Consider the following 27235-nt stretch of genomic DNA (forward strand, 5'->3'; position numbering starts at 1 on the left):
TAACGGGACACGCACGATTGAGACACGGGCCGTTTTGAGAGTATAACTTTACAACCTACGACTCGATTGTTCCACCAATCATTTTCGCTGAAAATTTAATACAAGCTCAAGTTAGTTAATATCTATCATTACAGAAAAGCATAAGACCGGCGTTTGCTCATAGTTGTAGATATAACCATTTTGGTGATCGTGACATGCAATTTTTCTCATTTTCCCGGCCACTTTGGACATGTGCAAGCTTCTTTATTTTCAATATTATTCAACTTTTACTCGTTTTTTGTTCTTTGCACAAATGTTTGGTATCTTATCCGTGATCATGGTACACAATTTAAGCAAAAAACGACCCGTGTCTCCCATTTCTGGAGCTATTTCGCTAAAACATGTTTGCCGGCCAAATGTTCAACATTTAGTTACGTAATCCCGTGTTCACCAACCCGTAAAAAATTTCTATCGAACAAAAGAGGTCACGAAGTTGCCGTCGTACTGACAGGTGATGAGTGCAACCTGGTTGTAGTGCGGGCGATCTATTCAAAAATTGTATTCATCTATTGCTATGGTAGTTAATCTGATTATTACGTCACTTCTACGGCGAATATAGAATGATTGAATGGTATAAATATTCATCAAGATCATGAATACAGATAAATGGACCTGTCAATCAAAGTGACCAGAGTGCGCACCCTCTAAACTTTATCTAAATTTCATGAACGTTAACAGGTTTCGTATTTCTCAATCATCATAAGGGGTGGTGCAATAATTATGTGTACCCCGGGGTGAATTCTCAAAATGGTCTGCCAAAATCGCTTGCTCCCCTTTGGCCGTGCCAAAAACCTTTGCCCCCCTTTCGACGTGCCAAAAACCTTTGCCCCCCCCTTTTGACATGCCAAAAAATTCTTTGCCCCCCTCCCTTACACATGCAAGATTTTGGGGAACCTGAATTTAAAACCTTAAATTGTCTTAACATATAATGCGAGCGCAGCGAGCAGGAAATTTTGCATATTTGAACGTGTTTGTAACGTTTTCCTACGCCTTTTAGGGCGTAATATAGAAACAGTGCCCAAAATATCTGTGCCAAAATTGCCTGCCCCCCTTTCGACCTGCCAAAATCGCTTGACCCCCCCCTTTCGACCTGCCAAAAATGCTTGCCCCCCCCTTTTGGCCTGCCAAAAATTTTGCCCCCCCCTATAATTCACCCCCAGGTACACATAATTATTGCACCACCCCTAATATGCAGTCATATATAAAATGTATGAAAAAGGTCCTAGTATAGGCGTGAAAATGTCTATTAAAAAATTTCTTTCATCAAGAGGCATGAGGTGCTTCAACCAAAATAATTCCATTCTGTTCTGTTTCTTCATTCGGCACGAGTTCAACCTCGTGTAGGTCCAAAGTGTCGTCTGCCTCAAAGTAATGCACTTTCCCGCCAAAAGTTGTCCCGTGTTTTTGGTGCACTTGCGCAGACTCAATTCGGTGATGTAGTAGTGCTGGACCCCAAGATGGTAGAGGTCTCGCCAATGCTCGTATTCGCTGGGAAAACAAATAGAAATTTCATATTAGCAAACTATTGAAGACTGTACTGGAAAAGAAGGCGTGAAGTGCAAATATTTAGTGCTAATAAAAATCATTGTCGCTCATAGTTTTGAATAAAGGCTGTAGATTGTACTCGTTTATTTTAAAGTTGTGGTGTCACTATTTCTTGTGTCATACGCGTATAAGTATATTTGGAATACTCGAATGTAAGTGCATACGAGCTGGTGATAAACAATTTCTAGAAGTTTAAACTGACATTCAGCACCAAAATTCACTAACCTTGAATTTTCGATGGATGTATGACACACATCCTCATCAGAAGAAGTTCTAAGATTTTGTGATGGACTTGCCCTTTTGTTAACCTTTATGTCTATTTTATGCTCTGTCGCAGAGCATAAAACAGACTCTCGCCACAATATTGATTGGGAATCCACAAAGGTATTAGTCAAGGATGATAGAGAGTACCCCCGTTTAGTGCGGGAGGCCATCCAGATCAACTTTTAAAAAGAAGAAATCGCCAGAACTAAATCGCGATCAAGGACTGGAATTGCCAACCATATACAACGCCCTCATTCGACCAAATGGTGCTGAAAGTCCGTGGGTTTAAACTTCTAGAAATTATATTTGAAATGTTAGCTACTCGGCCCCCCAAATGTGGAATATGACATTTTTAACTAACCAAACTTAAGTTTACACTAAGGCTAAAATAAAGTTTGTAACATATCTCCGACAAAAGTTATGTCACTAAATTAAACATAGGACATTTTGGGACCACAAACTGACAATGAATGAACTATCGTCGTTGGCCAGGAAAAAGCGCCTATAAGTCATTGGCCCCTGAACATGTTTAAAGCAAAACATCCTGTGTAACCACTTGGCAATTTTGTGTTAAACATATTCAAGGGCTACAAGTACAACATAGTAGGTTTTTTTCCTACCCATCTACGCTATATCTTACTTCGATAAACGTGCCTGGCGTTGTTGAGATGAAATATACCCAATCCATAGGTATTACTACAAGTGAACTAAACATCATCATCCAACCGATAGCCTGACCCCAAGGTGGAAATGGCCCATGGTACTGAGGTTCTGTCCATTTAACGAAATTAAAGATTAAAATAGCCTGTAGAAAAGAGATGGTAGTGGAGAGAGATAGAGAGATACGGACCTCATTTCTTAACATATATAATAATCCACTTGTCTTGAATCACTGAAATTTCAGTGAAGTAATAACATCTGTTAGCAGTTTGTAGTTATTTTTTGAGAAAAATGCAAAATTAGTCACCATATTTATCAGGGGATGTAGTACCATCTTAATGCGAGTGCGATGGTAGGACCCACATTCTTCCAGTTTGGCCATTTAACTAAAACACGACAGTGTACTTCTGAATAATAACACATTGATCTTATAAGAAATGAGTCCAGGAAGCCAATAATCGCATTTATATTTCCGTCAATCATAAATAAATTTTTACAATGGACAACATAAAACACAATTCTACAATATGTTTTTCATATTAATTTAAAATGAAGCTTAAGGCATTGTTCTGTTCTCGGCTTGTTTTTGTTTGTTTGGTTGTTGTTGTTTTGTTTTTTGGGTGTTTTTTTTCTTCTTAAAGATAAAGTTTTAAAAGTATTCACCGAGAATGTTTGAAAAATGCTTTATCTTGCCATACCAAACTATAATTGAAGACGGAGATAAAAAGACTAAAATGCGTCTGACGTCACTGTCAATCAAGTTCCCTACGGTTCTTGATTGGTTAATTAGCGCGTAAAAAGAAGGTCGATTTATCTGGTGCCGATCGGAGAAAAGGAATAGCAGAAAATGGCGAAAAATTACGTACTTTTACAAGGCGAAAAGCAACTTTTCTAGGCCATTGTTGACATGGTGCAGTCGGGAAAGAAGGTTTCCTACTATATAGACCTAACTTTTGAGATGGTTTGTATGTTTGAAGGTGCAAAATTAACAATAAGGCGACCGGTTTTATACCGCCGCGTTCAGCAAAACATCATCACGGCACACTTGTAAACAAACCGTGCTCGAGTTTGATTCACAGATGACGTCAGACGCATTTTAGTCTTTTTATCTCTGTCTTTCATCATACATACCACCATAAGGATAGGTGTACCAACACCCCAAGTCACCGGCCAGAAGAAAAATCCTTTATAATCTACAATTTTGTCTCCTATCATTGACCTGATGTCGTTTATAAATCGCTTCACTCCATATAGCCAACATATACCAATGCACTCTAACAACGCGAACACCAGTTTATGAAAGTTAACACTATACTGGTCTATGACAGCCATCCAGTACCCACCGGCCTGGATAAATGTAAAAACAAGATAGAAATGCATAGGGCTCAAAAGTCAAATTAGTTAACACTGTACTGGTCTATGACAGCCATCCAGTATCCACCGACCTACTGTCTGTTCAATTAGCTTAGATTCTTGAATTTTTAAGATATTTGAAAAAATAACAAATTGTGGCCATAGTCATCAAAGAAAAATGTTAACACAGCCTTAGACCTAACATGATTTATACTTTTCAAATGCCAAAGTTCAATTTAAAACCCCATTTCTTTTGAATTTTGCCTCATTTTAGGCAGTTACTTGGGTCCACCGAAAGGGTTCGTGACCTTTTTACAAATCGAGTGGGACGGTCCATTATCAACTTAGGGCATAGACCCTATCCAATTTAGCAAAACAATCTGTCCACCAATCTGTCCTGCCATTTCAATTGTTATACCGTTCCGGTTATTGGATAGGTTCTATAGGTGATGATGGTCCATCGGTTTTTGTTACACGAAATTGAATGGCGCGATTACGTTTTATGCATAACATTATTCTGAGCATTATTTTTTTCCTAAACAATTACATTAAAATTATGGATTTCGTTTTTATTTCAACTGGTTTACAAATGTAAGATTATAATATTTTCTTGTACAAAAGTTCATTAATTTCACAGTTTTTCAGTTTGTATTCAACAAGCAAAACGAAATAACAAATTGAAAATAAATGTGTAGTTTTATAATAGCCTACACCTTCTCAGACCCATTCTCAGACCCATTCGCACAATAAATAAATAAATAAATAAATAAATAAATAAATAAATAAATAAATAAATAAATAAATAAATAAATAAATAAATAAATAAATAAATAAATAAATAAATATGCATGGAATATATTTATATAAGCTGGGCCTATAAAAACCTTAGTTCATAAATAATAACGTAATGTTTCAACAGACGGGTTTCAACACAAATTAGGCATACTGGCAAATATTTTGCTGGACAATACTTCCTGATGCGGATGGTCGAATAAATACCATCTCTGCGCATTGTGACATTCGTCCCCATGCTCTAAATGGATTGATTCAAAAAGTTTATGGTACCTGACGTTCTACGGCTTTTTATAAAAATATCGCGGAAAAGACCAAAATTTAAAAGAAATGGGGTTTTAAATTGAACTTTAGAATTTGAAAGGTATAAATCACGTTAGGTCTAAGGCTGTGCTAACACTTTTCTTTGATGACTTTGACCACAATTTTTTATTTTTTCAAATATCTTAAAAATTCAAGAATCTAAGCTAATTGAACAGACAGTAGTCAACTGATTACCTTGCCATGCCCTATATTTCAAATAATAATTGAGCTACAGCGACATTGGAGGTCTTGTTGATAATATCCAGTTATTATTAGAGTTGATTTCTATAGAATATAGATGTCACAGAAAAACAAATCACATAAATAAATGTCTGAATCGCGACGTTGCTCCAATGTGTATCCTTTTGCTGCTACTGATTATTTTAATTACTTTTTGGACTACAATTTTATAGCTTTCCCCGGCTTTGTACATCACCAATGCCTGTCCCACAATTTATACTTTAATAAAAATTCCTTTAAAAGGAATAGGGCGGGCAAATGAAAAATTGTCAAGAGAAATGAAAGAATGAGTAAGTCTTCACAATTAAAAACAGGGAAAATATGACACAACATCGATTTCCAATGGGGAATAACACAAAACGTATAAACATAGTTAAAAGAATTTTTAACTTTATACGTTTATACGTTTGTTATTCCCCCATTGGAAGTTGTGTCATATTTTCCCTGATTTTAATCTTATCTATTGCTTATCCTTTGTTCTCTGCTGGTCAGTTGGAACAGATTTTCCCTGTTTTTATATTAACCCTTCACATCATAACAGAAGACGTTTTATGTTAACATTTTATATCAAACATTGTTATAAAACTTTTGTAGATAATAGTTATTTAAAACATTTTCGTAATCATACCTAGAGGGTTTTTTTATCATCAGATAGAAAGACTTCTGCTCATCTTCTCTGGTGAGACAACAGGGCTGGGGTATCTTTCCATATCAAAGTTTAAAAATCTGTCATATCAATTTTCTCAATATGTTGTTTTGATACAACTTATGAGGGGAAAAGTTTGATTTTACAATATTTCGATATTATTTTGTAACTTTGTAACTTTATTATGATTAACATAACTGTATTTCAAAGCGTCAAACTATATCATTATTTTGTCCCAACAAAAATAGTCCAGGGAATAAAATATTCATTCATATGTTTATTTATTTTATTCAACCTGGGCCATTTCTACTGGTGCACATGCATTCTAATAATTTGTCTATAATACCTTATACAAGCACAATTTGTCACAATATTTGAAAAGTAAATAGCCTGTGTACACACTGAACACAATGCACATACACGCCGGTATTTAAGTATATGCTGAAGCTGTCAGTATAAAATGATATAATATGACCTTCACGATGCTATTAATTTAGCCCAAAGATTAGGAAAACTAGCAAAACTGGTGAACTGGTACTGTTCAAACAAAACATCTGCAAATCTTGCTGCAATTTCCAAATAGTATTTCTATTACTTAAATAATTATTTTTGTTATTTCTTTTAATACAAACAAATTACTGCCTATGACGACTTTATCGTATTACTTACATATCAAAATCAAGTAATAATTACAAAACTCGCCGTAAACTATCACCTCTGTGGGTGTTTGGGATATAACCGGCACGAATTCCTGTGTACCACTGCGACATGTGAAAAAGTAGGTCAATAGTCAGAGAATACAGGGCGGGTGCGGCACGCCGCACCCGCCCAAAAAGTAAAGATAAGACTTCCTTTTCAATGTAGAAGAAACAAGATCTTTCTTGAATTTAACTATCGCTTCAACCCCCCCCATGCACAACCCCAACTCTGTGGCGGCGCTACGGGGGGTTACGGAAAGCCGCTTGGAACCCCCGCCCCCATATTTTTTTGCATACAAATCAATAGGGAAAGTCGGCGTTTAAGATACCGGGGCGGGATTATGCCGCCCCGAACAATTATTTTCCGAACCTATTTTTTCTCAACCGCCCCCTTCATTTTTCATACTGACGCGGTCGCATTTTTACCGATATGCTACCGCCCGACGCCGATTATTTGCCGACCGGGTGCAAATGACTGCCGCCCCACAGCGATGAAGGGGGGCGGCGGCATTGGTTAATTTTGCCGCCCCCTATTTTTCTTGCCCCCCCTAGTTTGCCCCCACTTTTGTTGCAAACACCCAAAAATTACATAAATTTCCACTTTTTGCGGCAATTTTGCGCAAAATTTGTCGATTTTGCCCCTCTGAAATTCACTTTGCCCCCCCCTGAAATTCACTTTGCCCCCCCAAAAAAAGTCCTGGTGCCGCCACTGCCCCAACTCAATCTCCCATCACACACACTCACCCCATACCTCTCTTATGCCCGAATTATGGTTTATGATTACCCGGAAAACGGTTAAGTTTACAATGATACTGAAATTGCTTTTGCTGTCAATGGGCATTATTTTCCCGTAAAAAAAGATGTAATAATGTACAGAATTATGGACAATTATTATGTAAATGTTTAATGATATTTTTTCTGTACAATTACGTTGTCTATGAGCCAATACGAAAAACATGCACAAGAGCAGTTTGATTTCAAGTCTATTTTATAAAACAATGCAAATAACTCAATCTGTACCATGATAAGTCTAAATTGATATTCTCAGCGCCGAAAGCTCGCGTACGTATTTTAACTATCATTTCCGAATTTGCCAGCCTCTCGTTTTCAATAGACACAAATCTGAATTTCGATTTAATTTTTGTAGGGTGTCCTGGTTTTTCACATCACTGATAATATCTTAGTCGATCGTCACAAAGTAGGAAAAAAACCATAACTGAATGACTCACCCGCGTAACGCAAGGAAATCCGAGAACACATAATGCTACACATAGACCGATGGTCAAATACCGCTTGTGTTGTCTTAGTGTATTTGGGAACATATCGGCAAGAGCTGTTATTGTAATCTCCATACCCACGAACTGTAATATTGAAGAAAACATTGTGATTTCAAAATAATTTTAGTGTATTGAATCCAATGTAATGGTTTCTGCGCTTTCAGAAGAATGTAGAAGGTTAAACGAACTTCTGCAGGATAAAACGTGTATCTTTAAGCATTATAAAGCAAAATCAATTAAATTATAGTTAATAGGTTTGCTATTGAGGAAGAGAGTGGCTCAGTGGCTAGATTTCTCGCTTCTAGTGCATGAGGTCCCGGGTTCAATTCCCAACGGTGGAAAACTAGTAGTGATATTGATCTGGAAAAAAACCTGAATTGAATTCAGACTTCCGGTCTCCCTATAATGCATTCACAGTTGAGTATATGGACCATGAGAGAATTCCGTCCTTCCGAGGGGACGTTAACCGTCCCGTGTACAGAGAAATACAGGAGTTAGCCGACCCCCTGACTGTTCCCAATCCATCACGGTGTTCACATGGACCTCAATGGAATAAGCTTCTAAAAGAGGCTTTCTTCAGTAATCCAGTGTTGTCAAACCAAATCAAATCACAATACGCCTAACCCATTCACCCAAAAAGGCTGGCCGCAGACTACAAAGATACTATACCATTTTCATCCTGATGTGGCAGTGATATTTTAAAATCTCTCGTTTCCCCCTTATTTCATTTTCGCTTTTGCCCGGGGCCCCTGGACTTCGTCCTCCCTGTCCACCCGCTTAGGCACATCTTTTTTGGTCATATAGCGCTATCGGTGACCGATGAAGTACCGATGACTCTCTTTATCGTACCCTTACATTCTTTTTTATTATGCTTGTTAAAATGTATTACATCTCCAGTGAGTGATGTTAAGTGTCATCGGTACCTAAGCGGGCACCGATAGTTCTGTGGGACCAGATTGGATGTGATGCCTTACTACGCCCCTATGACGATATGTTACTTTCCAGAGATAAGACAATTTATCAACGTTACGAGTTCATTGAAGAATAAAAAAAAAATTCAAATTAAATTTCAACTACGATGGTATGTTACTAGTACAATTTTGCATGTTTCAATGAATGTTTAATATAACTGACTACTCTTTATATTCTTACCTGCGAGTCTAGACCGAGTATAATAAGCATGAAGAAGAAACAAATGGACCAGAAAGGTCCACCGGGCATGTGTGACACAGCTTCAGGGTAGCTACAAAGGCCAGGCCAAATCCTGTCATAAAGAAATAATAATATCATCCTGGTCATAGAACATTTAGCAGTTGAAAGATAATAACGTAAGTTATGAGTAGTATTAAAGTTGTTCATTCCACATTAATCCATTTGGAGTATCCTGCTATTTTTCCGGTGTTATTATCAATTGAAGGGGTCATTGACTCGTTACCAAATGCGGCAATAGGTAAAGCAAGGCCGGAACAATGCTCTCATGCCGAAGTGCCCACCTCATTTCCTTGGCGTTTGGGCCAAACTCCCTTTATCTACTCGTTGCGTGGGTTTCGCCATTCCCACGTTCTACGAGTCTCTTATCTCTTCCTAGCATTATATAATACCGGTACCCATATACACCTGGGTGGAGAGAGACAAAACAGGTTAAGCCTCTTGTCTAAAATGTCTAAGGGATTTTTAGGATCAATTAGGAGGCGGTAGTCCGGGCTATAATGTCTAGCGTAATGTGTAGCAACATTATGCATATTACAGCGCTTTGAATCCTCCGAGATCTGAAAAGGCGTATATCCAAAATGTATTATTATTATTTAATAATAAAAATAAAAATCCCTTTACCTGGTGAAATAACTTCGCCGACATCTTTGCCAGTTTCATATGCCATAAACCCAATGATCGAGAAGATTACAAATCCGGCGAATATACTTGTGAAACTGTTAAGAACTGCTATTATTAATGCATCTCTGGAAATAAGTTACAATGTCTTAAGATATAAATGACGCTTCATAATAGAAAAATAATGTTGTAGTAGACACCTGATAATGCCCAAACGGAACTCTAATCGATTAAATTTCTTTCCAGCCCGTTGCTAGGACCGACGCAACTATACCGTTAATGTGGAGCAATCACCAACATAAGCTACCAAAATCCAGCTACCACAAGACTTACTGGGGACAGAAGAACTAACTTAGAAGCCAAGAGACGCTCTTCCAGAAATTACCGTAGGTTTACACCCCTATAGGCATATGACCACAACATATGGATGTTCACGTCCCTAGGGCACTCACTGATGGGCGACGGAGATATCTGTGCCCACATTGACCCCCAATTTCTCCTCTCACCCAATGAACCCTGTTTTGTTTTACTTCCCTTTCACCCAATGACCCCCTTTTTTGTTTTCCTGTCACCAAATTTGGACAAATTTATGATAATGTTCTCTGACTCATCCCGCTTTTCATTATTTTTCTTTACATTTTTCAAAAACAAGTTTCGACAACCCGTCACTTTCAAAGTCGAGTGCCCCCCCCCCCCCCCTCCCGTTTACATTTTCAAGAAATGGAATGACTATAAATGTCGGCAGAAATTAGAATTCCAAAAACTATTATTCACAGAATACGTTTGGGAATTGTATAAAAACTCACATGGAATGCTCAAAACAAATCGCTACAAAAATCAAGATTTTCCGATATTTTCCGTTTTTGTAGTCCCATTATTATATAGGATAGCTTTAGTCACAAAGCAAGCAGAAAACTGTAAATATTTACCAAATGGAACTCACTTGTAACAATTATGATGAAATTTATTATAAGATGCCATCGTTACCAAGCCTCCACCGGCCACACCCAAAGAGTAAAATATTTGGACGGCAGCATCCAACCATACCTGCAAAGGTCAATATAAAATTGTAATATTGAATATGTTGAATATCTAGCTATTGAAATACAATTTACTTCTCGGAACATAATTGTTGCCAATATCAATTCCTCAGGCCTCCTCAATCAAATGTGCCTTTTTTTAATATTTAATAATGTGTAGCAATGCAAATCAAAAATCAAATGTGTCTTTTTTTTTATATAACTGTATAGCAATGAAAACCTGCCTCTTTGCCTCTTTTAGGCAAAGAAGCAGACAAATACAAACGATGGATCAAAGAAGCAGTGACATTCAGACAACAAGGCACCACCATGAACAGAGACGAGGGGCAATGCAACCTAACTCACGTGTTTGACGATCTCCTCAAGAGGAAAACAACTGGCAACCGCGTTGCTAAGCAACAACGAGTTGTATACAGAAGGTCGTCTCAACAACATCAGTGACAGTGTTGATAAAGAAATCTGACAGATTTCCAAACGTCCATAGTAAATGCCGTTTTAATTGGACTAGAACTATGAAATTCGTCTTTATTTTCAATAAGCAGAGATATTAGCAGAGATCGTGATCAATACTGGAGCATAATATACTGCGCACATAAAAAGTAACCGAACACTTAAAACAAAGCAATATCTTAAAGACAATCAATCTAAATTACCAAATAAAGTAATCAATAGGTGGACAATTTTGATCTGCTTATTTCGATACCTCATTTGAAACGACTTTCTTTCTTTGAGGTGCACCGAATTGAATGGAAAAGAGAGTATTCCAAACGTGACAAATTTGGGCTCCTCCTCAGGGGTGATTCCTACCGGCAAATTCTAATGGGCTCATTATAGTATGACATATCAACGCGCACTCGTCGTGCTCATAATTAGCGTGTTTCGAGAGAAAAGTATATATTTTGTCACTTTTAAATGCTCTCTTTTTTATTCAAATTGGTATAGCTTGGGTAGATAAAGTCGCATAAAGACCTAGTGTCTTTAAGGATATACGATGTATTGTTGGTCGAAGCAGCAAAAAAATGTAGTTCACAGCATCTTGCGAATGGTAGTGAGCTTTAGCAAAAGTTGCATTGCTCAATTCATAGCGAGCGTGTAGAAGAATTCAAATATCATAGATATACTTTTGTAGGTCCTGGGTTCTTGAGTTATGTTATAAAGTGGGCTGAAACAACAACACTTTTGTAAAACGTACATAACTCATTAACAACAATAAATTAAGCAATTTTTCAAAGTATATGATTTGTAGAATGCACTTTTGCAAAACACCAAAGTGTTATTTTTCAATAATATATCGATTCAGATAATGAAAATCTATTTTTTTGGCTGCTTCGACCAACAATACTTCGTATAACCTTAAGATAACGGCCTTTTAGCATTCTCATATTGATAGCTTAAGGCATATAACTATTGCTCTGATCAAACGTATTGCAATGCATATGGTCGAATCCAACCAAAAGTGTCCACGGGCCAAAAATAAAAGTCCGAAATAAAAATGTCTCCACAATTTTTTCCTTTTGCCCATTGATTGATGACATATTGGCCTTATAGGAACCAAAAGTGCCATTACTAATCTTGAAAAATAAATCCAGGACGTGTGATAGTAAATGTGATATCAAAACCCAATGTTACCTACGAATACCACTAGGATGCTTTCACTATCGCAATACTAATCAACCTAAAACAAATGGAATATTCCCATTAACGCTTTTTTCGTATAATGTAGACCACAGGGTGTCAGGAAAATGCTAACTCAACCAGAAAATATTTGTTTTATTTTTATAACGCGATCAATATGATCTTAGTCAATTTATGCTAGTTTATTTTTGAAAATGAAGTTTAGGTCAGTTTCTGTATTTTATTTATCAAATGAGTATGAATCAATTTACACATTGTATAAGAACGAGTATGATATATGTTTTCAAGAATATTAGGAATTATACGCATACACCTAACGCTTTATACAATGAAAAGGTGAAGAAACCCGGGTATTCGTAGGTAACATGAGCAATTTAACAATATCTATATTGAGTTTATAGGTTTAAATTTTGCTATTATGGTAATTAATTAATAAACTGGTAGTTTTTAGATCCCTTTCAGATGGTACGTCCAAATGAATAAATGCTATTACCTTAGATCAAAAAATTGTGGATGCTTTTAGCAAGATTTTGACCACTTCATTTTGATATACAAGTAGTTAATCAGCAATTTTACATAATAAATAATTGTTGAATGAATCCGTATATATGGGTAATAATAGTGTCCTGGGGTACCGCTTAAAGTTTTTGACAATTAATTTCCATTGGTAGGGACACTTCATTACACATGTCATGTATTATGCTGTATTCGTAAGTAACATTTCAGTATTTGTAGGTAAGAATTAGACTTTTGGTGGATATCGCAATCAAAACTTCATTTTATAAAGCACTTTGAATGTATTATTTTCTTTATGTGCGTTTATTGATACTTTAGACCCTATCATGTATTAATAATGTCGGTTCACAACGGTTGAAAGAGGATTGAAGTAAGAAACAAAGGCACTAAAGTGACTTTAATTTGCTTTATTGCACACAAATCGCTTAAAACCGTTATTGCAGACTTGTGAAGTCCATCTTGGAGTCAGTTACGTCTTGTGGCCTTTCGTTTGAGGGCAACTACAATTAGCTTTATACCAGGGTCCATCAATGTGTTGTCTAGATCATGAGACAATGAGAACAGTCGTTTTTCCATGGTATTCGTAGGTAACCTTAGCGAAAACGTCAAAAGTTACCTTCGAATAAATCAATTTGGACACAAATTACTAAGAAACCAGAAGGTCGGTAAACATTTAAAATGAAGCACACATGACAGTTGACAAATCCAAGTATTTATCCCCTTCTAATCTTCTTTGAATCTGATTTTTCTTTCAAATGAGCAGACCGTCGTCTATTTCAGTACATATTTTTCACCAATTAAGCCGTATTCAGTTTTGCCTGGTGGGCATGTATGTGAATTCGCAACTTTCATTGACATATGATTTGATAGCAAACATACAGGCCTTCGTTATGTACCAATATGGGCATTGTCATGAATGGCGGTGTTTCACAATACTGTCATGATGTCAAAGTGTATTCGTAGGTAACATTCAGTTACCGAAATTTACCTACGAATACTTGCTTTTATTGTTGACATCTCAGAAATATTTAAACGCAGGTTATTGAAACTTGGTAGAAATAAAGAGTGTATTACCCTGCACCTATTGCTTAACTATTGTTTACTATTCTCTCACTTTGTGGAAATGGCACAGCTTTTAACATGTATTCGGAGGTAATGCATATTTTTACCAAACCTACCTTTGTGCCATTTAGAATTTCTGGCAGCTAAACACAATAATAAAGATGTCCGAATGCAATGCATTTCAGTATTGGACATATCAAAGCTTGTATCAATTGCGCATTTATTAGTGATTTCCATTTTTTAAAGATATATCTAGTGCTATGAAAAATTGTATTCGTAGGTAATGTAAAAAAATACCACTCAAAAAATTATCACAAAAAATTCATAATTATGTACATATATGTGAAAAATTGAACAGGCAATCTTTGAATACACACCTTTCAGGAAATCAATTTAGATTCAATCCAATGACTTCTTTTCATAACTGATTTAGATGTTTTTAAAAATACCTTAAGAAATATTTTGAAAAAATGGGTAAAAATAGCATGTTTTGGGGTCTCTGTGTCTAAGTTTTTCACAGAAGGGGTCTTATTATATATGGCGCGAAGCGTATGATCAAGGCGAATAAACACAATACAAAAACGAATGCCAATTGATTAATACTTTTACGTTATGGCCCTGAACATGCCGTGTACACTTTTCGTTGGATTCGACCATATACACATAATTATACCCATAGCCTACAACTGACCCGTGCATTTAATAGATAATGCCATCTTGGTATAATAAAGAACTTGATTCCTTCTAAGGCACCTGGTAGCGTAACTCCTCGGACGAAAAGAATTACCAGAATAACATATGGGAATGTTGCCGTGAAGTATACCACCTGTACAGAAACAAATTAGGTGAATAATATAAAAGCAAGATAATTACAGGATGTGTTCTTCAGATGACAGTAGTAAATTGTTGTAATTTTGCAGTAGCTTAGCGGCTCGGGCCTTATTATTGTGCTCACTGTAACAGAAGTTGTCATACTAGACCATAGGCGTAGATTCGGAGGATGGGTGGGGGGAACCCCCACCCAATAATTTACTAGGGTTGTTCTATAAAATCACCCCCCCCCCATGTTGACGCCTGTATGTCGGCTTCAGACCAAATTAACATCATATTTGGCAATTTTAGCCCCCAAAGTGCAAATTTTTGCACACTTTGCTCAAATTTGTTCCATTTTTGCACTATTCCATCAGTTTTGCTTCAATATTTCAAATATAACTTTCTACTTATCTTGCCGATGGGCTCGATTCCTTTTATTCTAAGTAAATCAAAAGGATTTATTATTATTATTATTATTATTATTATTATTATTATTATTATTATTATTATTATTACATTTTACCGATATTAATTTCGTGCAATTGTAGGCACCTGTGTGCATTTTATGCATTTTCCAGAGTTTGTATTCGTATTTGCATATCAATACCATCAATACCATACACTTAATGACATTAATGATCCTAGTGTGTACTAGTCAATTAAATGAATTAGTGAAATACTTTAGTGAACCAGACATGTATCAATTTCAACTTTAAGTGCATATCATTAGATTGATGTTAAATGTCAAAAGTATCATTTTTTAATAATGTCATAAAATTTGTATTATATCGCAAATTTCAAAAATTCAAAATTATTTGATATCAGTTAAGGTTATTCCTCGTATTCAGAATGCAATTTGGTATGTCTGAGTGATGTGCTCTCAGCTCTCAGCTCTCAGCCTCAACGTCAAAATGAGTCAAAAGTGCGTGATTTTAACGCGTGATTTGTAAAAGTTTAAAGAACTCGAGGGGAGCCAACCCCTCTGCCAGCAACCCCTTCCCCTCAAGCTTGTCTCCGCTACATCATGCATTTATTGTTAACTACATGTATGCACACAACACAGGGGCACTCACATAGGTAATTTACCCGTACTAGTAGTGCTGTGCTGTGTGTATAGGAGATGAACTAGTTAGCGTCATATATCAAAAAGTATAAAAGCTCTGATTTTAGTACTTGCTCTATGTTTCAATTACTTATTCTTTTCAAAATATCTGAATTTTAAATCCGGTACAAGCTTTAATAACGGGGGGAGCATGCATTTGTATGAGAAAGGAAATCTACCATCTTATCCAAACTCCCGTGTTAATCCAATGCACATTTTGCTTCACCGGGCCGCCCTGACTTGGTCGCGTTTGGAAGAGGAGTGCCACCAACCCGTAATAGGTACAAATTTAGTACTTTCTGTCAATCAAGTATGGTTTATTTTCTACATGTCAATCTTTAAATTATTAGCATAGTCCTTATAATAACGGTGGACCACCTTGATGAGTAAATGATAGTAAACCAGTGAAAAATCCCCAAAACTCAGTCAGTGGAGCTCCACCCGTACATGTCAATAGCGTCATTATCGATTGGATTAGTCGACCGTAGCGGATAATTCGATCGCTCATTGGATTAATATTATCACGTGGTAAGAAATGTGCATTGGACAATCGATTACTATAATGGTTTATTACTACATATTTCGGTTTAATCTTCACTAAGCGGGTTTATGGTTGAAAAGGTCACGGTGAATTTGCCGTGGACAAAACTGCACTATGAGTTGAACTTTTAGGTTTTACGTTTGCTAACGTGCAGTGACTTTTTTCTTCTAAATAAAATAGCCCCTGCAACCCACGCTACGATGTGACATAATACTAGCTGCCATACCAGACAACCAGTGTCATTATAGCTTTCCACGTACCTTGCCGACGGACTCGATTCCTTTTATCATGGAGAGGTACACAACAACCCACGCTACGATGAGACATAATACAGGGTGTCCCAAAATAAAGAGGCCCCTCATTGCGCCCTCTTTTTCGCCTATTTTTGAAAAGTTGATCAAATATTTTTTGGTATGTAAAGAAACCTTTAATTTTGACAAGATTACCCATTTCATTTTGACAATATTTTGTTATGTCTCTCTCTCTCTCTCTGAGAAGATAAACTACTCAAACTTGATAAGTTGACAAGAATCTTTTTATTCTGTAATAATTCTTTGGCGGTCAAGTTAGCTCAATCGATATTAGGCGTTCGACTATGATGCGAGAGGTTGCGGGTTCGAACCCTGACGCGACGGTGACTAATACGCTCTCTTGGAAAAATTGAGTTAGCTAGAAATTCCCCCGGACAAGGAACTTACTGATAACTGCCTATTTGTAACCCTGATCCTGGTTGCGAAGGTTATTTGTGGAATGTATTGGGTGTGCGCTCTTGTAGCTGCAAAGTCCCTGAATTGTTGTTACATGGTTTATGTATGATATGGGGGCGTAGTGGTCAGCGACAACATGTAAAGTGTGCGGAGGCCTGTGAATCAACGTTTGGGCGTTGTGCATTTGCGTAGCGCACTGTTTTAAATTATAAAGGAGATAATCTGTGTACCCAAGCGAGTCTGACTACAATTTAGGGAAGGTTATAATATTTTGTGCCGGTCTAATTATAGTATGAATACCTTCCTCGACTCAGTACTTTAAATATTGTTTTTTACTGAACCTCTAAATGTAATTATGAGAAATATATAAGAGTATACATTTTTCGAAAGGAACTGATGCAAGGAATCCAACTAGCATAACAGAATGAGCAGTTTATGAGAAAATCTGAGCTCAAAATTTGATATAGGTATGACATTTTTACGCGAAGCGCGAGAAAAATCTTCATTTGCAGACCAGTGCAATTGTACAATTTTGCTCTATTTTAGCCCCAAAAAAAAAAAAAAAAGAAGATGGCCATGATTTATGCATTTTCTACCAATTTTCTACAAATTTCAGTGTCATCTTTTTAAACTTGACGTTTTATGGCCGCTTTAGCGTTGGGTGTCGAGAGATATATAAAACCAGTGGGGAATATATGTCTTTTTTTACAGTGTACATGATGTAATATTTTTTGTCCTATTTTTTATTGTCATTGTCAATTTGTTATTGTCATACGATGGAGTATATTAATTATGTTTTATAAAAAGTTACAGCTCGCTAAAAGTACACATACATACAGGTGTATACATGTCATAAAATTACAATCTCTGTATAATGTTTATCAGAATTTTTTTAATACCTAGCTTCAGCTCAATAAAGTACACAGCTGGTTTACTGATAGCAAGTTAAAACCAAACGGTATGCTTAAAATTTTACAGCTCGATAAAAGTAAACATGCACACAGGTGTTTACAATTTCATAAAATTACAATCTCTGTAAAATGTTATCAGAAATGTTTTTTAATACCTAGCTGCAGCTCGATAAAGTACACAGCTGGTTTACTGATATCAAGTTAACCAAACGGTATTACGCTTTAAAATGTTAATTATAATACAAAAACACACACAAACTCTGCATAGTTGCCCGGGGCAAAAAATAAAATTGGCGCCCCTAAATTAAAGTAGCGGGATTAAAGTAGCGAGCGCGATTCGAATCTGCCGCTGCAAGTCTTAAAAGGGGTTCATTGAGCATGGTGAGGATTTTGCACCTCTTTCACACCAATTAAAGGACATTTTGGTCATAAATAGGTCTGAAAGAAGAGATCCAGATCAACTATACTGAATCTATAGTGTAGTACGCACTCGTTTCTAACTGGAATTTCTGACAAAATCTTCTTCGCGCAGCTCTTGCTTTTTGACTCTCGCCCACAGACGAAAAGAGCTATACAGACCGCGTACAATCTTCTTCTTCCTTATAAGTGCCTACATTGTATGAGTATTACTCTGGAACCTAGAGTAGATGAGTGTATTTTTGAAGTACAGTCAACAGTACCGGGATGATCCCCTGCTCTTTACGAATAGCCTGTGACGTTCTTTAACGTGTACACTACATTAATGTGAGAAAATATGCATGTACATGGGACCAACAGCTTAAAGTGCCCTCCGAAGCACTAAGCAAGTAGAATGAAGTGCCTTGCTCAAGGACACAAAGAGCCAGCCGAGCTCAGGCGGACCTGGGATTCGAACCATAGACCCTTGGATTCACAGTCCAACGCCTTAACCGATAGGCCACGCTCTCCTTCAGTCAAAGTCTCAGCATCACCCGATAATGAGGGCCGACTGTTCCACGAAATGCGACAGGCCAGACTGCTACGCACTTACAGCGTATTTTTACGGTCTATCGCATAATCGCGAAAACGCGCAACGCTGTATTGCGCATACACAAAGGCATGCAACGCTGGCGTGATTGTTAGACACGGCACGATCGAATCGGTCCTCATGAATATGCGAGAACTCACATCATACAATGCACGGGGACTTTGACTGGTTGTACGCGGTCTGTTGCTCTTTCGTCTGTGCTCTCGCCCCAGTGGGTAGGGGTGTGCAGCGTTTTGACCCGTTCTACTGGGACAATTGTGCGCGGAGCACGAGAAAACTTTCCATTTTAACCCCAAATCAAGGTGATTATGTTGTGTAAAGACGGGACAATTTGAAATATATTTACTCTATTTTGCCCCCAAATCATGATATACAATAATAATATTCTAGTTAATTTTTGCCGGTATAATTTTTGTCGCCTATATTGCGCATCTGATCTTCCGAGGTTTTCACCCACGAGTGGCCGAAAAATTAGGGAGAAATTGGGGCATTGCCAGATGTGTTGTAAGGAGATACTTGCTTGAATTGTTTCTCAAAATCTCCATCTCCAACTTAATTTCCTAGTCATTTGTCGGGTTGAAACTTAAAAAGTATACATATTTTAAGCACGGATTTGTAATTCTCACTGCACGGATTTTTATTATCACTGCACGAACGTGCCAGGGGGCACGTTAAAATAGCCCCTGATACAAGCTGCCATACCAGACCACCAGTATCTGGCAATATTATAGCTGTCCATGCACTTACCTTGCCGACGGACTCGATTCCTTTTATCATGCAGAGATACACAACAACCCACGCTACGATGAGACATACTACTAGCTGCCATACCAGACCACCAGTGTCATTCATTGAATCTGATTCCTGTAAAACTCTACGCCTAAAATGAACAAATCATCAATAATACAGTTTGTTTGATAGCAATCATCGTGTGGTGGAACATGGAACATCGATAAGAAAAATGGCAAGAATTAGACAGAATAAAATAAGGACATTCCCGGCAATTAATATAACAGTTTTGCTCCTACTAGTCTTAGCCCTTGGGTCAAGAGAAAATCTTACCCTGTGAACCAATACAAAGGCTGTTATTTTTGTGAGGAGAGTTTAGAAGTGAGAAACAAGTTTGTAATGGGCTGTATAAGTTGAGGTGGTGATCATCTACCTTCCTCGAGTCAGTAAAGTAAAATCAAATTTTGAAATTTTGCTAGTTATATTCCTTGCATCATGATGCAAGGAATATAACTAGCAACATTTCAAATTTTCTCAAAGTTCCTGAAAATGTGTACTTTTATATAGTTCTAATTATTACATTTAGAGATACATTAAAACACAATATTTAAATTACTGACTTGAGGAAAATGTACAGACTTTAGGTGGGTGATCAGGCGGCGAATGGCATGATAGAGCCGGCAACTTGTGCAACCGCCCGGCCGTATGGCATTTTCCATATACTCGGTTAGTTTTGTGGGGTTCATTATCGAAACCCAACGGGGTTAGTGTATTTATATTATTTATTAACATAGGCCTATTTGTTTGTGATATTTCAAGCGTTTTAAAATTTCAAAATAATCCCATTCAATTACACGGTTGACGATGAAGATGTACTGAATTTAGAGAATGCAATGCGACCACCACCTGGTGTGTGATGATCACTAGGATCCATAACATTCTCATCTATCAGGGCACAGTTCTTTAACCCCAATACGTCTGTACATTTAATGAATGACCTTTGGAAATTTGGGAACAAAAACTCATCCTCGGCCCGGGATCCTCGGCAACTTGAGGTCAAATTTTTGCACTGTAATTGTTTAATTGTGGTTATTGAACTATGCCACTGGAATGAGGCCATTGTGGTCCATAGTGGATGGTGTGATGCCAATCCTTACCTCCAATATTCCTCACTTGGCGTAACTCTATCATCATTAAATGGATCCACATAATATGTTAAGTCATAACCATTCATTGACTCTGTGGCATTCGTACTTAATCCATCGTAAGTTATATTATACAAACTAAGTTCATCCTGAGTTAAGTTCTGTAACCTTACACAAGTATTATTGAATGACATGATTCCATCGGCGTTGAAGCATTCTTTTACAAGATCGGCACATAGGTCAGTGTTCCAGCTATTGTTGCATCCAACCCACGGTAAGACACTCGTAAATGAGGCAAAAAAATAATAGAAGCTGTACATAATAACTACATTGTAACTTATACTGCCGTATGTTCCCATAATCATTTGACCAAAGCTCATACCTGTGAACAGAAAAATGGTATTTTAATGTATTAGTTTATATCTTACTCAATATCCTAACCCAGTCTTTCAAATTCAAACAAAATAACTATAATCTACGAAAAAAAGTCCTTGTAACGCTTGGTACACTCTGTCGAAATTCCGTGCAGAATTTCATGGAAATGACGTAAATTTTGCCTGGGAACAAGCATGAATGCATCTACAACAATGATTTACCCTTCCCCTCTCCCCATCAATCATTGGGAAACCGCTGAAGACATTGGCATTTCTCAACATTGAACGGGGAGAGGGGGTGAGAGTTTTCCGTTATTTACACGCAAGCGTTCAAAGACTTTTTTCGTTGATTGTAGATTAAACCATAAGGACAATTCCACGGTTTGGGGACAAAGAGGTGTAACTTGAGTAACTATACATATAATAATATATCCCCTTTGTTATACCTAACTTTGTCCCCAAACCGTGGTATAGTTCATAACCATCAGGCATAACCTATCCATACATCCCAAGCCAGCCCTAAAATACAATGTGTGGTGGGGGTACCAGTATTCCAGTAGCGCAGCCAGGGGAAGCCCACCCGAAATCTTTCAGGAATAAAATGGTCACGGCAAAGAGTAAATTGTCATTAAAATGACTAAAAATAGAATAAATATTTGATAAACGGGGACGAAAAGAAAACAGAAACACACAAACTAAAACCATGTCTATGTAGCTGCAGTATCATTCGATTGATATGTTTCATTCATTGGGCTCTGCTAACAACGTTTGCACAGACATATCGAATTGTATTCTGAATACGAGGAATATAATACAAATTTTATGGCAGATTATTAAGAATTTCCTCGAAGTAAAATTGATAAATCTAATGATATGTACTTAAGGGTAGACTAGGTATTGTTGGTCGAAGCAGATAAAAAATCAATTTTCATTATCTAAATCAATATATTATTGAAAAATTACACTTTGATGTTTTGCAAAAGTTCATTCTACATATCATATACTTTGAAAACTTGCTTGATTTATTGTTGTGTATGAGTTATGTACGTTTTACAAAAGTGTTGTTGTTTCAGCCCACTTTACAACATAACTCAAGAACTCAGGACCTGCAAAAGTATATTCGTTATATTTGAATTCTTATATACACTCGCTATGAAATGACCAATGCAATTTTTGCCAAAGCTCACTACCATTCGCAAGATGCTGTGAAATACCAACTCGCAACAGTTTAAAATAGTTGCTAACCTTAAAAGACCTCAATTTTTTAGGTGTTTTGGGGAAAATAATCTAGATCTTCAATACGAAAGATCAAAATTTTCAAATGATCGTCGGCTTTTCCTTCCCGCCCTAAGAAAATATCATTAGATTTATAAATTTTACTTCGACATGTTCGAGGACTGTTAATGTCAAAAATATAAATTTTTGATAATTTGCCATACAATTTGTATTATATCTGGAATTTAAAAAAATCAACATTTTTTGATATCACTCAGAAGGACACTCTTAATATTTAGAATGTAATTTGACATGTCTGATGTGCTCTCATGTCCCACAAAAAATATTGTGCAAACGTTGTTACCAGAGCCCCTAACCCAACCATATGGGGCTTTTCCACACCAATTGGACTATATCTGGACTGTACTGAAATTTCAATAAACGCACAATATAAATCATCATGATATGAATTACAATCCATATTGAATAAAATTCACGTGAATTATATATTCGTACGGTCACTGGTTGTCGATATTTGCTGGTATCATAATTGTTGCAAAATAGAATTATTAAAATAGCGATTGAATTTTACACTTCAGTTCGTGCACGTGGCAAATGATATTGCATTTTTATTCGGCTTGGCATAAATCTACATCTAATGATAATAACACTGAAATCGTTTTAACGCCACATCATGAGCAACATGTTGAAAATGGTACATAAGGCCATTGAAAGTTGTGTGTGTGTGTGTTTCCGTCACATATTTTGGATGAGGGATGTGGCAACTATTTCATTATTCATTATTCATTATTTTTTCATCATTTTGGGCTTTTTAATGGTAACCAAAAACATCGGTGGCAAGAAAATTACTTATTTAGTGCAGGTGGTAACTATTAACTCACGACATTATTCAGCGTTATTAAAGTAGCAAAAAGACTGAAATATTATAAATTTCAATTTATGGCAAACTAATGAATTATATCTGCAAAATAACTTCCTGACGCGGCATAAATGGTGACACGTGCGGTCGTCGGGAAACTCGCAATCAATTTGCAAGAGCCTAAACCCAAAGATGTTTTTAAAACGTAATCAACGTGTTATAAACTCGTTTTGGATTTGGTCAAAACGTTTTAATGCTAAATGTCGGGTTATTATTTAAAAGGTCGAAAACATTTTTAAAACGTTTTATATGAAAAACGCTACAACAACATTTGAAAAATGCTGTCCAAATTTTATCCCAAAAATATTTTTGGCAAATAATTTAATAATCCGACATTTAAAGGTTTTCTGTACTGTATAACGTTTCGTATTTGCTGGTTTTGGTGTTGTGTAAGAAACTACCAAATTGGCGGGAGCTAATTTTGGAAGACCGGCCGTAGTACGATTAACAATTAGGCTCGGTTCCTTGTTGTACAACGAATAGTGTCGTGTTCATGACTTTTCAGTGTTTCAGCCGCCTTTCGCGCTGTTGAACAATCATTCAAACAAAAACATGAAACTTACTTACTAACAACTCACCTCGTATAAGTGGCGTGACTCTCCAACATGTGATAGTACCCTCACTACAGTATTGGCCCTGTGCAAGCTCAAGAAAGAAGAGTGGCAAACCAACCAGTGCCAGCATTATGGTGTACGGGATCAAGAATGCACCTTGAAAAGGAGAAAATTTTCATAATTATTATAAATATGACTCAATTTTGGTCTATGGCAAAAAATCACCATTCAAAAGCCTTTGTTATACCTTAAAAGCTGAGTTGTAGGTATGATTTTACGTGCCCGAAATATATTTAGGGTCTTTCTATAGGTACTGCGCTCTGATATGACTCATGTTTTGGAATGTTTCAGAATTTTCTAAGAAAAACCAAACTTTTGAAACTGTCAAAAAGGCACGGCTACATAGAGTATAGCATCCCTCTACTTCCTCCAAGACGATAGCTATTGATAAATATGCAAACAGGTTTGGGACAGTAACTTTATTCCCTACTCTTTTCGAAACTGTATATGAGTTACATCCGTGTTAAGACTAAATCTTCCAGTCCTCGATAGTCACGCACGGCTATTACACTGTGCTGTATATACAAGCAACCGCAATGTTTATCCGCCAAGTTTGATAGTTCCAAGTGATAAAGATGGGACTCAGGCTATTTTCACACCTACCTCCCCCATTTCTATAAGCCATGTATGGAAATCGCCAAACATTGCCAAGACCAACAACTTGACCCAGTGTTGCCAAGAGGAACTCCATTGGGTTCGCCCAATTGCCACGGGCCTTGTTTTCATCACTTGGTGTCTCAGCTTCCTTCTCAACTGTCCCATTCTGACCCTGTACGATGAAGAAACATTTAAGGGTAGACGAGGTATTGTTGGTCGAAGCAGCAAAAAAAAAAAAAAAGATTTTTTATTATCGAAATCAATATTATTGAAAAATAACACTTCGATGTTTTGCACAAGTTCATTCTACAAATCATATACTTTGAAAACTTGCTTGATTTATTGTTGCTAATGAGTTATGTATATTTTACAAAAGTGTTGTTGTTTCATCCTACTTTACAACTAATTTCTAATAATTTAAGAACCACAGGACCCATAAAAGTATATCTGTGATATTTGAATTCTTCTACACAATGGCTATGATTTGATCAATGTAATTTTTGCCAAAGCTCATTACCATTCACAAGATGTTGTGAACTACCAAATCGCAACAGTTTAAAATAGTTGCTAACCTTAAGTACTGCATAGTTGGCCTATATTAAATAAATATTTATAATAATAGAGTAAATACTAGTACTTTATATAATATGTATCGCTAGAGCACCGTGAAACACACTCTTACCGACACTAGCAGTGGCTCTTCATCAGCATCTCCGTTGATATCAAGGTTACTGAATCCGTCATCAGATTCCATGCTCAAGTGGTAAAATTACGGTCAAAATAGACTATGCAAACGTATTTCCAATTTTGTACGTTTTTGCAGATCACCATTATTCATTCATTGAAGTTTAAAACAGGTTCTTTTTACGCGCTCATATTAGTCAATGACTGTCAATGAATTAACAGTATGCAAACCAATATGATATGGAATATCGGGGACCGAGAATAATAAATGAACAAAACTTAACTATCAGACCGTAGAAATACAACCACGAGGTTTTTACTACCGTATCGGACCATCTGGTGTCATCTGTAATATTAACTATTGACTGCTCTGGTGATAGATTGCAGAATTTGGAAGCATATTTCGATAACTATTATACCAAAATAATTAACTTATAGCGATAGTCCATGTATATTCATACACAACGGCTCAACCGTGCAAGCGATATTCAACATGTTCGAGGCAGGATCTACCTAAAATTGAGCATTTCCGTGCAAATTTTGCATTAGGCCGGTACGTTTGGTACGGTCCACTTGCCAAGAGGTCACCCGGGGAGGTCACGCGATCACGGTCACTAACTATCCTGAATAACATTAAAGAAATCACTGGCAAAACATACTACCAACGTTGGTTCTATTGATTACAAATTAAAGTATCAATATTGTTGAAACTACGAGCGTATATATACATTGTATCAGTCTACACTTTAGTGTAGATCGCAATTGTTCATAGGCTATATTAACTCTTTTGGATCCAGTAACGGATAATAAACACTACACGCACATGCATGAACACTTATTTATTAACACTTGAATACATTATTTATTTGTATGTGTGTGTTTAAGTTGAACAAAATTTGTAACATGTTCATGTGTTAATATATTAACACTTCAGTTATCATAACAATAAAGCATAATTTGAACATGTTAATTGTGAACATTTGAAACTTAACTATGTTCACAATTATACTATTGGAAAATGTTGCTACCAAAAAAATGAAGAATGTAGGCTTATTTATCCAGATTTTGCACATTTTGGAAAAAACCTCTAAACTAGTTTTCGGGAAATTGCGACCCAGTTATACCATATGGCTTAATGTGTCCCAAATGCCCATACCATAAGGCACCTTGCCACAGCATACATGGCATTTGACAATAGAATTACAAATGATTTTCTTCATTTCCAAACTACATTATTTGTCAATTTTTTTATTGGCCAATTGTTTCTTCAAAGAGTTAACATTGATATAATGGCATTTATTCACCAGTTTTGGACATATGCCGGGCATATATGAGCTTATATGTTACTGTACTTGACTGTAGCTTTAGCGTTGCTTGACCTCAAGAAAGCTTTTGATACCTTTGATCTGTATACACATAATATGCACCGCACGAAGTGACCCGGGCGAATTTCGCTCATCTAAATTTACTTGTTGTTGATGGTTTGTTCAGATTTTACTAGCTTTTATTTAACAAAACATCACATAAATAGACCTACCTTAGGGTCAAAATCATCCATTGTTTCATATGGAACACTCATATTGAAAAGTATCGTGTGAGGCAGGCAGTTAGGTAAACTCTGGGCAAGGCATGCATCGTAAGCAAACCATGGCGACGTGAAACGATGTTTACTTTTTTATTCTCCTTTACCATGTTTACAAAGTTTTTGTAGATCTCGAAAGCCTTTGCAAACCTGACCGATAATACGTCAACTCGGTGCGCACATCGTCACTGAGCATTGACGATGCGGTCGATGCCGTATTCTTGGTTAAATTTGCAAATACTTTCGGGAAGTATCAGGCTTTTACTAAATGATGACATTTGATCTCAGTATTGTTCACTTTTCGTGTTAGTGGCGTAAATAACTATTTATTAAACAGGTTTATCTTTAAGGAACAATTAAGGAGGGGTAATGGGC

At 36.7% G+C, this 27235-nt stretch overlaps 1 pseudogene; it reads right to left on the reverse strand.

The window, feature by feature from the left end:
* Positions 1 to 1232: 1232 nt before the first annotated feature.
* LOC140137373 (sodium- and chloride-dependent glycine transporter 1-like) lies at positions 1233 to 25971 on the reverse strand (annotated as a pseudogene).
* Between the last annotated feature and the right edge of the window lie 1264 nt (positions 25972 to 27235).

This window comes from Amphiura filiformis, chromosome 17 (assembly GCF_039555335.1).
Source record: "Amphiura filiformis chromosome 17, Afil_fr2py, whole genome shotgun sequence".
NCBI lineage: Eukaryota > Metazoa > Echinodermata > Ophiuroidea > Amphilepidida > Amphiuridae > Amphiura > Amphiura filiformis.